The following is an 11341-nucleotide window of genomic DNA, read 5'->3' on the forward strand; positions in this document are numbered from 1 at the left end:
TAAAAGGTACAAATAAATATACGAGAGGAATAAAAACTGTTATGATAAATGTATATCTGGGGATGAACGCGAAGAGAAGAGTGTACTAGGAGCTGATTGTGCCCACGATACCGTATGGGGGAAAGACTTGGATAAAAAAAAAACACTTAAACTTAAAAGTTTAAGAAGTATGTTGGGGCGAGATGGAGAGTGGATATGAAAAAAGTTGGCTGATAGGGTTGATCAAAGTATACTGGGCCTGCGTGCGAATGGAGTAAACTTTAAAGGAAGACCAAGAATGAGGTTGATGGACAAGGTGGAAGGGGCACTGAGTGCAAAAGAAGGAAAGAGAACAGGAAAGAGAGCAGGAAAGGGAGAAGGAAAGAGAGCAGGAAAGGGAGAAGGAAAAAGATATGTGCGATTGGCGAGTAGTTTTTGAATGAATGATAAAATAATCCGACCCAAAGGCATTTCTTCTTTTCTTCTCTGTAAAGTATTGAGTAAATGAAAGGTTGTGGAGGTCATCACGTAATGAAGACATTAGAATAAACCATCTTCGGCTGTCAACTTCTTCTGCCGTGGTGCTGCGCTCTACATTGCCTCTGTCCCAAATAACGTGGAGGTCAGAGAGGGCCCTGCGTCTACATGGAGCTATGAGGGGAGAGACAACAGTTGGGTTTTGGATGGGTGTGGGATGGGTGAAAAGTGGGTATATGTTTGATCTGCCCACTCCCCTTATAACAATAGAAAGGGCATTTTCGTATATGCACAGTAACCTGACTGCCTCAATTCTGAATGCACAAAACAAATTTATTACCCTCAAAACAATAAGGTCGAATGCTAATACTCCCAAATTGATGACGGATAGGCTGAAAAATGTAATTGGAATAAAAAAGAGGGCTTTACGCCAGAATAAAAAACGGGGAACTACACCTTAAATCTAAGCATAACGATATGGCTATACTGGTGAAAAATAACACGCGCACAGCGAAACGTAAATACGAAATTAAGGTTACCGGACAAGCGAGATCTAAGAAAATAAAAATGACGAGGATTTCATGATAAATTCGGAGAAAAGATTAGCGGACCCTTTAGTTTTTTGGAGTAGAGTTCATTAGACAATTGTTGTGTCAAATCTAAAGAATATCTGCATGATGTAAACATTATTTCTTGAGGATTTTCGTATGCTAAATACCATTTTTTTTTTATTTTGAACAAGTATGGCGCACTAGTTAGGTTGACGTTTATGGCCAGCATCAATGCTGCATTCTAAGAGCTCACATTTGCTGGAATGACGTCCTACAGTCACTTATTATGCTGACTTCTATTAGATTGACCCCTTGTGGTTGGTTCTTAAGCTGGATTCCAGCAATTCCCGCTGGAAATTCCTTAGCTTTCATGTCCCTGGTGAAGGTGTACCCCCCCATCTGAGGAGACGAGCTGCCCTTGGAAATAATTGCGTGAGGTCCTTTGTGTGTGCGCCCTGGACCGCCTTCAGGGTACAATGGGCATTTTCGGCTTGAGTCCTCACCGGGAGCCTTTGTCTTATCCTTTTGGGAGGTTCTGCGACGCTCGCCTTTGGTCGTGGTGGATGTCGAGCCCTCCTTCAGCGTCTCCTCCTCCTCGGTTTTCTTCTTGTTTTCCCTCTGGTTTTGGTTGTGCGTTCTCTTGGGATTTTGTTTGTCTTTTGTCTTTTACCCTCTCTCTTATACCTGTTTTCTGAGACTGACATTCTTGGGATTTTCTCTCCATGGTCTGGTTTTCTCTCCCTCCGCTTTCCGGGTCTCACTGTTGGAGATTTGTTTCTTCTACCTTCGTCCTTTCTTTTGTTTCCAGAACCGAGTTTCAACTATTCTTGAAGCTCTTCTTCGTGTCACCTTATTTTGCTTTTGTGTTCTGTTTTCTTGAAGAACATTAGCCTTTTCTCCCATTCGTTCTCAGTACTCGACCCTTCTCTGTTTTTGTCATTATCGGTTATCTCTCATTGCCATTCTCAATCTAGCTCTCACACTCACACTCATTTTCACTCTCTCTCTCGTTCTCGCTCACTCCTCGCCCTCATTGTTATTCTTATTCTTTCTGGCACTCTATGCCATGATTTTTCTCTCTCTATCTGTGTATACATGTATATGTATATATGTATATATATATATATATATATATATATATATATATATATATATATATATACATATATATATATACATACATTAGTATGATTTGGCAGTAATTTTTCTTGTATAAATGTCTTGTTAAAGACCAGGGCTAAGTAAGTTTTAACGACCTTCTTATTCGTTTTTTCCATTTGTCTTGTATACTTTTTATATTCCAGTGGTAGATTAAACACAAGTCTACCGAGATCCATGGTATATTAACATTAGTTATATAAAGACAATGGTAAGCTTCTGTTTTTACGTGAAACCATATAAAGGCGAATAAGTTGACAGGAAAAGGTCCATGTCAAATATGCTAAACGTTTTTTAGTTGACAGGGCTTTTGTGGTTCAAACTGAGGTGGAACTGGGAGAGTTTAGAGTCAGATCTAAGGACCGGGACGGGGTTGGGAGACGGGGAAGGGGAATTTACCGACATCTGTAGTTATGTGTCATATTGTCCCGGGGGGGTGGGGTTGTCCAGGTGCGGTGGGATTTTCGTTTTACCGTCATTTGTTGTTATGTGGCGTATTATCCCTCCCCCCCTTTTTGTGTGTGTGTGTGTGTGTGTGTGTGTGTGTGTGTGTGTGTGTGTGTGTGTGTGTGTGTGTGTGTGTGTGTGTGTCTCGTTGTGTGTGTGTGTGTGTGTGTGTGTGTGTGTGTGTGTGTGTCCAGGTGGACTCTTCGTTATGTGTCATATTGTTCTGAGATTTTTGTCCAGGTACGATGGATTGTTCGCTTAGAGTGCATAATGTGTTTCTATGTATTTAATTTCTTTACCACATTTACACTCATTCCCTTTTGCTCAAACTCCTCCTCCTGCCTAAATTTGAGCTTTCCTTTATCCTGGAAATCTGAGTTATATCATTCCCTTGCCTATTCCATCTTACCTTTTTTTCGATGCAAAATGGAATAGATGAGGAAGCACGGAAATTAACACTTCCTCTGGGTTTTGTCTTGGTTGTAAAATTTAATCTTTTCACAGATTTCTTTAAGTATTTTGAGGTTGACAATTCATTCCCATTTCTGAGGAGTCATAAACCATATATATTTTATATTTATACTCACACACACACACACACACGCGTGCTCACACACACACACACACACACACACACACACACACACACACACACACACACACACACACACACACACACACACACACACACACACACACACACACACACACTATATATATATATATAATATATATATATATATATATACATTATATATATATATATATATTTATATATATATGTATATATATATATATATACATATATATATATATATATATATATGTATATATGATTATGTATATCTACTTCAAGTAATACCAGACCACTCGAGACACAATGGCTATCAACAACCGGTGTCCTGATTTCTTTTCCTCCAAATTTCCTTTTATACAGTCACTAGTTTGTTTGATATACTATGAAAATGAAGGGTAGGCATTCTGTTAATTAGAACTACCAGCCGTACTGAAGAGTAAGTGTGCGAAGACTAATCAATGTCTATAAGACTTGTTTTCTCTGGTATACCTTAATCCACAACTGACGAGTAATGCGTTAAAAAAAAAAAAAAAAAAAAAAAAAAAAATCTAGGTTTCCCCAGGTCTTTAAAGGGTCAAACTTTCCTCATGGGGAGGAAATTCTTAAGTAGTAAATTTAATTAGAAATAATTGATTAGCTCTGTCCAATATGATGACCTATTCTTAATAATAATGATAATAATAATAATAATAATAATAGTAATAATAATAATAATAATAATAATAATAATAATAATAATAATAATATAATAATAGTAATAATAATAATAATAATAATAAATAATAATAATAATAATAATAATAATAATAATAATAACAATAACAACAATAACAATAATTATAATAATAATAATAATAGTAGTAATAATGATGATAATAATATTAATAATAATAAATAATGATAATGATAATAATAGTAATAACAATAAATAATAACAATAATTATAATAATGATAATAAAAATAGTAATAATAATAATAATAATAATAATAATGATGATAGTAATGATAATGTTACGGGCGGCTGGTATGTGAAGAGACGTTACGTATAACGTCTAAGTGCTTAAGAACCAGCGCACTTCTAGAAGCCACTGTAGGACTGAACTATCTGGTCAGGGCCTAGATAATTCGTAAGACTAAAAGTAAAGGTAACAAAGAAGATTCCAGGAAAGGAATATTAAACTAGCGATAAAACTAGTAAACGAAATTATTAATGGAAAATATTTACAGGCAATCAACACAAAAGAGAATGGGCAGTAGGGTCAATGGGACCGTTACATGATTATAAGAATATGGAAATTATCGTTCAAATAAGAAACACAAGATAAGTATACAATATGGTACTATCTAAGTACAAAGAGATCAGGAACATGCATCAGAATAAGTAATAAGTACAAATATAAGTAAAGTAATGCAATGTATATCAGACACGTAATGTAGGCAAAAAGGGTGATCACTTCACACCAATCGTCTCATGAGTCTAAACCTTCTAGTTTTTATCAAGAGATCAATAGAGCGAAAAATGACGACGAGTCAGCGGTTACCACCGCTTATATACCATTGGACCGGAAACTGAATACTTCCGGGTGAGGGTGCGGGTGAGTGAAAGGGGGGGGAGGAGGGTAAGTTAACACGTCAACATGGGTAGTTTTAGGACCCTCGACTCGCTTGAACAATCTATTTATTTAGTAACTGTCAAATCTGTGCGCTCCGAACTATTCAGGATTTCGCTTGTCTGTTTGTTCTACAAGAGTGCGCACCTCTCTCCGCACGTAGACAAGATTACATATAGTGGACGGGCGTTACTGCTTAACATTGTTACAATACATACATAGACAAGAAATATGAACATAGTTATGTAATACAAAGGAACACAATTCTATAACATAATTACACATATGACGTAATATCTAATATTACGTTACACCTCCACCGTTTGGGAAAGCTTTTCACTTTCTGTTGAAAAGCTATGTTCTAGAAGTACGGAGTAGTTCTTCTGCGCAGGGGACAGCTTCTTGCTGTAGTAGGTGATAGCGTTTTAGAACTTCATTGTGTTTTTGCAAGAGGACGGCACCGATACAGGTGTCGTTGGGGTCGACTTGCAGAAGAAAGGGTTGTTGGAAGTCGGGTGCCCTTAGAACTGGTGCGTTAGTGAGAAGGGACTTCAGGTTTTTGAAGGCCGTCTCACAGGTAGGTGTCCACACGAAGTCGTGGTCTTTTCTCAACAGGTCAGTCAATGGTTCTGCTACATCTTGTTTCTCAGATAAGTGAAGATTTTGTAGTATCTGAGAGTTTTCCAAGGGAATCTCAGGAGGATTAGGCAGGTTATCAGGAGGCTCTTCCGATTCTATTGTGGTAGAGCTGCAAGCTGGAATTGGATCTCGGGAATTATAAGGTTTTAAGGTATTTATGTGACAGAGACGGGAACTCTTTCTTCTGTCTGGAGTTTTGATTATGTAGTTGAGATCACTGGCTCTGGACAAGACTTCATAGGGTCCTTTGTATTTAGCCTGCAATGGATCTCCTGGTATGGGAAGATAAAGTAACACTTGATCTCCTGGAGAGAAAGTTCTAAGTTTAGAATTTTTATCATACCGACCTTTCATTACTCGTTGAGCATTCGCCAAGTTCTCTCTTGCCAACTTCCAAGCTTCTAACAACTTCTCGGTGACCTGGGACACGTATTTCAAAGAAGGAACAGGTGGTTCTTCTTTCATCCATTGTTCATGAAGTATCTTTAGGGGACCACGGACTTCATGACCGAAGACTAATTCTGACGGGCTGAATCCAAGGCTTTCTTGAATTGTTGTTCGGGTGGCGAACAACAAAAAGGGGAGTCCGTCTTCCCAATTTCGAGTGTTCTCAGCACAGAAGATTCTTAACATTGTCTTGAGCGTTTGGTGAAAGCGCTCTAGAGCACCTTGTGATTGAGGATGATAGGCGGAGGAAGTTACATGATTTATACCTAGTGTTACAAGAGTTTCTCTAAACTTGTTGGAAAGAAAATTACTTCCTTGATCACTTTGAATGTTCTTAGGAAATCCTACCATAGTGAAATATTTCAACATTTCTCTGATTATGTTTTGAGCTTTAATATTTTTCAAAGGAATTGCTTCTGGAAAACGAGTGCTCATACACATGATTGTGAGAATGTACTGATTTCCTTTACTTGAAGGAGGTAAAGGTCCTACACAGTCAATAAGAACTTTTTTAAATGGCTCTTCCATGACAGGAATGGGATGGAGTGGAGCTTCTACAATTTTCTGGTTGGGCTTACCTACAAGTTGACATGTATGACATGTTTTACAATATTGGGCAACATCTTTGACAACCGTGGGCCAATGGAAATGTTGGGTTATGTTGAACAAGGTCTTTCTTACCCCTAAGTGACCTGCTAAGGGAGTATCATGAGCCAATCTTAGAACATTATTCCTGAAACCAAGAGGGAGGACTATTTGATTCCTTACTTGCCATGGCTGGTCAGCGGTTGCGGTGGATGCTCTCCATTTTCGCATTAGGACTCCGTTTTCTATATAGAAACCTCGTGACATATTTTCAACTTCTGGAGAAGAAACAATCTCGTACAAATTTTTAAGAGAATGATCTGACTTCTGTTCTTTGATTAATTCTGCTCTAGATAGAGAAACTGGTGAAGAAGAAGATGGGTCAGTTTGGGAGAATAGGGATTCTAAATTATAGGTCTCCTCTTCAGATTTCTTGTACTGAGATCTGGTTACAGCACAAGCGGGAAACAACTGTAAGTTATCTGAAGGTTCTACTGAGGTCTTAGGGTTATTTGTTATTAAGGGAGAAATGACTTTGCTTCCAGCGATGTCATTGGCCAACAATAAGGATATTCCTACTATGGGAAGAGAGTCTACTACTGCTACTGCTACTTTAACCATTCCGGTTGTTAAATCAGACCGCAAGAAAACATTATGTAATGGACATTTTACAATTCCTCCAACTCCTTCTATCAATATATCATAACCTGTATATGACTCACCCAGATTCTGCAAGACAGAATTTAAAATCAGACTTTGCTTTGCTTCTGTGTCTCGGAGTATGGAAATAGGATATTGTTGTGAACTACTACTATGAGATATAGTTCCTGAAGATACAAATGGTTTGAAACAAGGATCATGATCTGATGAGGGGGGTTCTACATTACTTGACAATACCGGCTTCTTTGGTAGTTTATCCTGAATAGAGGATTTTGAATCATCTGATTTTATATTACTTACAAGAGTTGGTGTCTTATTGGAGAATGAGGGTGTCAGTCTCTTTCTGCAATTAGAAATGTGATGGCCAACCTGTTTACAATATGAACAAGTTACAGGGGGATTAGTCTTAAACCTTTCCATTCTTTGCCAAGGTTGGTTTGGAGGATATTGATTGAAATCAGACCTGTAACTGAAATGTGATGGGCTAGACTGATTTTCAAAGTGTTTCTTTGGGGACCAAGGATCAGAGTATTTTGTTGAATCTGGAATATATGACTTTGACTTTTGGGATTCCATTTGTCTTGACTTAGGTTTATGATTTAGTGTGAACTCATCAGCCAATACAGCAGCTTTAGTTAAAGTTTCGGGAACATGATCATCTATAAAAATCCTAAGATCTGTCTCTAAGGTATTCTTAAACTGCTCCAACAAAATCAACTGTTTAAGTCTATCTAAGGTGTCCGTTTCACTAGCCAAACACCACCTATTGAATAACCTCTCTTGTTGAGCCGCATATTCTACGTATGTTAACTGAGGTGTCTTCCTATAATTACGGAATTTCTGTCTATAGGCCTCTGGTATTAGTTCATAAGCTTTTAAAATACAAGCTTTCATATTATCATACTCGCTTTCTGCTTCTGAAAGAGAAGTATAAATTTGCTGAGCCTTACCCTTAAATTGTGTTTGAATGATTAATGGCCAATTTTCTTTAGGGATTTGTAACTGTTGCGCCAATTTTTCCCACTGAAGAAAGAAAATTTCTGGCTCTCCTTCTGAAAATATGGGTAAAAGTTTTACATACTTGGAAATATCTATATGACCTTCCTGAACTACGGGTTGTCTATCAACAATCCTAGCTTCTACTTCCGCCTTCTTTAATTCTAACTCTGCCAATTTGACTTTAGTTTCGTTCTCTCTTTCTATTTGTTTCACTTTAGCTTCCTCTTCTCTAGCTCAAAATTTTGCCTCAATTTGCACTTGTTTTCAGTTTAGTTTCCTCCTCTTTAGCTACTTGTTTCACTTTAGCTTCCTCTTCTCTAGCTCTAAATTCTGCCTCAATTTGCATTTGTTGCAGTTTAGTTTCCTCCTCTTTAGCTTTAAATTCTGCCTCAATTTGCATTTGTTTCAGTTTAGCTTCCTCCTCAATTTCTACTCTCCTGACCTTTAATTCAATCTCCTTAATCTTAAGTTCGGTTAGTCGTGCCTCTATTTCTAACCTATTTGAAGGAATTTGTATAGCTGTAATCTCTTCTGGAGATAAGATCTCATCTTCGATCAGATTTTCAACAAGTTCCTGAAGTATTTTTTTCTTTCGTAAACTTGTATCAATGTCTACTCCAAAGTGCTTGCCTATTTCTATCAAAGTGTCTTTAGTTTGTTTCTGTAAGAAACTTACCTTGGGATTTTGAACGAATTCTTGAACTATATCATCCATCTCTATAAGAATGTGTTAAATACCTGATCCAATATCCTTGGCAAGGGTCGCCACTTTGTTACGGGCGGCTGGTATGTGAAGAGACGTTACGTATAACGTCTAAGTGCTTAAGAACCAGCGCACTTCTAGAAGCCACTGTAGGACTGAACTATCTGGTCAGGGCCTAGATAATTCGTAAGACTAAAAGTAAAGGTAACAAAGAAGATTCCAGGAAAGGAATATTAAACTAGCGATAAAACTAGTAAACGAAATTATTAATGGAAAATATTTACAGGCAATCAACACAAAAGAGAATGGGCAGTAGGGTCAATGGGACCGTTACATGATTATAAGAATATGGAAATTATCGTTCAAATAAGAAACACAAGATAAGTATACAATATGGTACTATCTAAGTACAAAGAGATCAGGAACATGCATCAGAATAAGTAATAAGTACAAATATAAGTAAAGTAATGCAATGTATATCAGACACGTAATGTAGGCAAAAAGGGGGATCACTTCACACCAATCGTCTCATGAGTCTAAACCTTCTAGTTTTTATCAAGAGATCAATATGTGGAAAATGACCACGAGTCAGCGGTTACCACTGCTTATATACCATTGGACCGGAAGTGGGATACTTCCGGGTGAGTGTGCGAGTGAGTGAAAGGGGGGGGGGAGGGTAAGTTAACACGTCAACATGGGTAGTTTTAGGACCCTCGACTCGCTTGAACAATCTATTTATTTAGTAACTGTCAAATCTGTGCGCTCCGAACTATTCAGGATTTCGCTTGTCTGTTTGTTCTACAAGAGTGCGCACCTCTCTCCGCACGTAGACAAGATTACATATAGTGGACGGGCGTTACTGCTTAACATTGTTACAATACATACATAGACAAGAAATATGAACATAGTTATGTAATACAAAGGAACACAATTCTATAACATAATTACACATATGACGTAATATCTAATATTACGTTACAATAATGATAACAATGATGATAATGATAATGATAATAATAATAAAGATAATAATGATAATAATGATAGTGATAATAATGATAATAATAAAAATAATAATAATAATGATAATAATGATAATAATGATAAATAATAATAATAATGATAATAATAATAATAATAATAATAGTAATAGTAATAACAATAATAATAATAATAATAATAATAATAATAATAATAATAATAATAATAATAATAATGATAATAATAATAATAATAATAATAATAATAATAATAATAATAATAATAATAATAATATCAATAATGATGATAATAATAATAAAGTTATATTCATCTGAGGTAGAAAGAACGTCGATCGGTTAGAAGTCTTCATTGATTGATTTCCGTTAAGCTACATCTCCCCTCCGCCTTAAACAAAATCTAATCAGAAGGTCACAGCGTCGAAAGGATAAAAAAAAAAAAAAAGCCACGAATCTTTAATTTGATAGATTAGCGTTTGTAATTCGTGCTGTTTCATAAGCTGAATCGTACAGTAGGCTTCTTAATGTATACACTGTTTTTTGAGTTAAGATTTTTTATGTAAGTTAATGATATGAATTTAAGGGGTACAGAGTGCATATGCATGTTTGGTTTGATCTGCGGAAATGTTTTTGCGGAAAGAATTTGAACAAAGATGTGTATTTTGTCAGCAGTGAAATAGTTTTCCAGATGTGAAGGGAGGAATCAAATTACATGTGGTTAATCACAAGGGCCGGGAGGACATGCATGATTTCTAAATGTGTGGGAGTTCTACTTCCCTCAGAAAATCTCCTCCATTATTGATACCATTGACAATGGTAACCACGATCACCCATTAGAATCGACAGCCTCTTAAAAAAAGTGCCTAAGTCATTTGTTCAACTTTTCAGAAAAAAAAATCGTTTTTCTATTTTATAAATGTACGTAATGTTCCTCCTAACGTAGTTTTAACCTACTCAGACACTAAATAAAACATTGGGAATTGTACCACAAGGAGCACTGAAAAATGGATTTAGAAAAAAAAAAGTCCAGATATTGACGAAAAATGTCTTAGGCAATTTCTTTATGAGGGTGACGTAATGTTCACTCATTTATAGTCTGTAACATTCATGAATTTGTAGAAAGCCTACTATAATGATCCTAAGGAATGTTCAAGAAGCATTAAGAAATGTTAACTTATTTATACAGTCTATACCATTCATGAATTTGAAGAAAGCCTACTATGATGATCATAAATGTTCAAGAAGCATTAAGAAATGTTTGCTCCTTTATACAGTCTGTAACATTCATGAATTTGTAGAAAGCCTACTATAATGATCCTAAGGAATGTTCAAGAAGCATTAAGAAATGTTAACTTATTTATACAGTCTATACCATTCATGAATTTGAAGAAAGCCTACTATGATGATCCTAAGAAATGTTCAAGAATAATTAAGAAATGTTCATTTATACAGTCTGTACCATTCATGAATTTGAAGAAAGCCTACTATAATGATCATAAGAAATGTTCAA

This window comes from Oratosquilla oratoria, chromosome 31, assembly GCF_046742065.1.
Source record: "Oratosquilla oratoria isolate Oo_2021 chromosome 31, ASM4674206v1, whole genome shotgun sequence".
Lineage (NCBI taxonomy): Eukaryota > Metazoa > Arthropoda > Malacostraca > Stomatopoda > Squillidae > Oratosquilla > Oratosquilla oratoria.